This window comes from Garra rufa, chromosome 17 (assembly GCF_049309525.1).
Source record: "Garra rufa chromosome 17, GarRuf1.0, whole genome shotgun sequence".
In the NCBI taxonomy this organism is placed as follows: Eukaryota; Metazoa; Chordata; class Actinopteri; order Cypriniformes; family Cyprinidae; genus Garra; species Garra rufa.
The window spans coordinates 16,830,853-16,835,447 of NC_133377.1; positions in this window are offsets into that span (position 1 = coordinate 16,830,853).

Below are 4,595 nucleotides of genomic sequence, written 5' to 3' on the forward strand. Positions count from 1 at the left end.
AAGAACGTCTGTCTTTGATCACATGTGGAGATCTGTGACTGTTTTAGAAACTTGTGCTACTTGAAACCAGAGAGATTACAAGAAATCCTTTGCCATTCTTTCTGGTAAAGCACAGCCCTTTTAGGAAACTGGTGGCACCAATAGCTGTGGGACATACGTTTTGATTATAGATGTTGCCATATGATTGTTTTTGAATTGCTGTTTGGTAGGGATGGCATGGTGACTCAGTACTTGGCCCCACACCAACCCTGGTTCTAGTCCCGACTGAGCTAAAAAATAAATATTGAATGTCAGAAGAGTCATTTTTGGCTCCCCAGAGAATTTTTCAGTAAACTACTACTTTGTTTTAACTGTGTTATTCCACTTGAAGTGCCTTTTGTGGTAAGGTATGATAAATTAAAATGTACTTCAATGTAATTTCATCAATGTCATTTGAAACTATTTCATGTTCCATGAAGACTCCATTACATCCATACAACCTTTCCATTGTGTTTAGTATAAAAATCTGTTTTCATCACTGGATTGATACAATTTTATCTCACTTTTTACTTGCAATTCTGACTTTATTTCTTGCAATTGTGAGTGAATCCTGAAATCTCAACTTTATACTTTGAATTGAGAGTTTGTCTCATAATTGTGTCTCAGACACAACTCGAATTGTGAGAAAAATAGTCAGATTTGCAAGCTATAAATTTGCAATCGCAAAGATGAAGTCAAATTTGCAAGAAAAAAGTCAGAAATGCATCAGAATTGCAAAACATAAACATGCAAATGTGCAAGAAAACAGAATTGCAATAAAAAAGTCAGAATTCTAAGATATAAATTTCCAATTGTGGAAAAAAGTCAGAATTGTGTGAATATTTACCTTAAGCAGAGTAATAACATTTTTGGACATTTCAGTTTATTACATATTTACATGAGCCTGGGCTGAAGAAAACAGAATTGCAGGGGAAAAGAGTCAGAAATGTGAGACATAAATTTGCAATTGTAAAACATTTAATTGCAAGAAAAAATTCAGAATTGCAGGGGAAAAAGTCTGAATTGTGAGAAAAATGTCAGAATTGAGAAACATAAACATACAAGTACAAGAAAACAGAATTGTAGGGGTAAAAAAAAATCTGAATTGCTAGATAAATTTGCAATTGCAAAAAAATTAATTGTCAGAAAAAGTCAGAATTGCAATAAAATAATTAAATAAATTGCACAACTGTGGAAAAAAAGGAGAATTGAAAAAAAAAGTTAGAATTATGAGATATACATTTCCAACTGAAAATAAGTCCGAATTATGCGAATATGTCTGGACATTTCAGTTTGAAACTGCCGCAAAACACGCAGAAATGTATATAGAGGCACGTACTTTCATGAGGCTGAAGAAAACAGGATTACATGGAAAAAAAAGAGTCTGAATTTCGAGATATAAATTTGCACTTGTGAAAAAAAAAGGGCAGAACTGCAGGAAAAAAGTATTTGTGAAATTGTGAAAAAAATTGTTAGAATTGCAAGATAAATATGCAATAATGAAAAAAAGGGAGAATTTACCATATGCAGAGATTATTTCCTTGTTTTAGTCAAGCCAACTAAGTAATTTCCAGTCAACTGTACTTTGCTCATTTTTTCAACATAAACCATTCACAAGCAAAGAAAAGTTTTGTTTGTCTAAGAGGACCAAACGTCCATGCGTATACCGTTTCAAGAATGACAAACACAAGTCTAAAAAAAATATGTGATTAATTGGCTAAATATGGTCTGTGGCTGACTTTTGGATGTGCACGATAGACCAGACAAAGAGTCTCTGAAGTTTTGGGCTATATAAAGGGTGTGATTTGAACACCTAATTGAGATCAGGTGTTAGAATTCAGGTGATGATGATCTGGTGGGTGGAGCTTCTGTTGTTGTGGCAGGTGAAGGTGGCTGCTGTGAATGCCAGACATTAGCCCCTCCTCCAGGGGGCGGCTCCCGAAGCCCTAACACGACGTCGAGGCCGGCCGCGACCACAAGGGGCTGGACGTTCTGGGTGGCGAAGGTGGAACTCTTGTAGGAGAGTGGGGTCTAATACATCGTCTCTAGCCACCCAGGAATGTTCTTCCGGACCATACTCCTCCCAGTCCACAAGATATTCCAGGCGGCCACGTCGTGAATCCAAGATCTCATGCACAGAGTAGATGGAGGGTTGGTCTAAGATCTCAGAAGGAGGAGGTTCAGCTTCAGCTCTCATGGGATCTGTGGCAGATGGAGAGAAAGGTTTAAGAAGGGAGACATGGAATGTGGGATGAATTCTGTACCTTGGAGGGAGCTTAAGTTGAAAGGTAACGTCGTTGATCTGCCTCAGGATTTTAAATGGACCAATATAGTGGGGACTCAGCTTAAGGCAGGGTAGTCGCAGACGGATGTCCGTGGTGGATAACCAGACCTTGTCTCCTGGTCGAAAAGGAGATGCCATTCAACGTATGGTGTCTGCGAATCCCTTGTGTCGTCGCATGGCCCGTTGTAGATGTTGATGAGCTGAGTCCCACACTCTCTGGCTTTCTCGAAACCAGTGGTCTACAGCGGGAACATTGGAGGGTTCCTCCGTCCAGGGAAACAGCGGAGGCTGATACCCGAGTACGCACTGAAATGGAATTAAACCGGTGGTGTCCTGGCGGAGGGAGTTCTGTGCGTACTCGGCCCACGGGAGGAACCGGCTCCAATTGTGCTGGTCGTTGGAACAGTATGCCCGGAGGTAACGTCCAAGCTCCTGGATCTTCCATTCAGTCTGGCCGTTAGTCTGTGGATGGTAATCAGAGGAGAGATTAACAGAGATACCCAACAGTTTGAAGAATGATTTCCAGACATGGGAGATGAATTGAGGACCCCGGTCCGAAACAGTCTCCTCTGGGAGACCGAAGTGGTGGAAGATGAGATGGAATAATGCTTCTGCCGTATCCATGGCTGTGGGAAGACCCTTCAGGGGATGGAATTTACAGGACTTGGAGAAACGGTCCACCACAACCAGGATGCAGGTGTTGCCTTCAGAGAGGGGTAGATCGGTGACAAAATCTACCCCTAGATGGGACCAGGGCCTCTGTGGGATGGGTAGTGGTACCAGTTTAGCTGTGGGGAGATGTCGAGGAGAGTTAGACACAGCACAGACTGAGCAGCTTTGGATGTACCTGATGGTATCTCGGCGCATACTCGGCCACCAGTAACGAGGTTGGAGAAGCGAGAGGGTCCTTCTGCTGCCCGGATGTCCAGAGCCCAGAGATTGGTGGGTGGAGTCCAGAAGGAATTGACGTTGGGAGCTGGAGACGTAGATCCTTCCTTCTGGACATTCTGGTGGAGCTGGCTCTTGGAGGGTGGCGTGACGGATATCCTGATCAATCTCCCAGATGATGGGACTGACGATGAGTTGAGGAGGAATGATGGGTTCTGGTTCAGAGGGAGAGTCTGGGGTAAACTGTCGAGAGAGTGCGTCAGCAGGAATATTTTTGGATCCAGGACGGTAGGTAATTTTGAAATTGAAACATGTGAAGAAGAACAACGCCCATCTGGACTGTCTAGGGTTGAGACGTTTAGCTTCTCGTAGGTATTGCAGGTTCTTGTGATCTGTGATTATGGTAAATGGATGAACGGCACCTTCCAGCAAATGCCGCCACTCCTCCAGAGCCAATTTGATGGCCAAAAGTTCTCGGTTGCCAACATCATCATTTTGCTCCGCTGGAGTTAGTTTTCTAGAAAAGTAGGCACAGGGAGCAGTACAGAAGATGCTTTTGAGCTGTTGGGATGCTTTGTGGGCAGATTAATTCCAGGCTAGATGTTTGGGTTTACCTTTCAGGAGGGAGGTCAAAGGAGCAGTGATGGAGCTGTAGTTTTGGATAAAACACCTGTAGAAACTTGAGAATCCGAGGAATCGTTGGAGTTATTTAACTGTATTAGGTTGGGGCCAGGTTTGGACGGCATTTACCTTATCCTAATTCATCTGCACACCCTCGGCACTAATGTTGTATCCTAAGAATTGTACAGATGATCGATGAAATTCACACTTCTCAAGTTTGAGAAATAGCTGGTGTTTACGGAGTTTCTGGAGGACCTGTCGGATGTGCTGGCGATGTTCGGCCTGGTTCTGGGAATAAATCAGAATATCATCAATGTAGACAATCACAAAGCTATGGAGATATTCCCGGAACACCTCATTCATAAACGTTTGGAAGACAGAGGGACTGATGGATAACCCATAGGGCATGACCCGGTTCTCGCAGTGCTGTCTTCCACTCGTCTCCCGCCCAATTACGAATGAGGTTATATACACTCCGCAGGTCCAACTTCGTGAAGACTTGGGCTCCACAAAGTTCTTTGAGGAAGGCAGGAACGAGTGACAATGGATAGGGTTGTTGAATGATTTGAGAGTTTAATTGTCTGTAATCGATGCAGGGCCTAAGATCTCCGTCCTTCTTACCCACAAAGAAAAAGCTGGAAGCGGCTATTGAGGTGGAGGGTTGGATAAATCCTTGCTTCAGGGCTTCAGCAATATACTCCTCCATCGCCTGGCGTTCTGGGATGGACAAAGGGTATACCTTTCCTTTAGGAAGTTGTGCGTCAGGCAGCAGATCGATGGCACA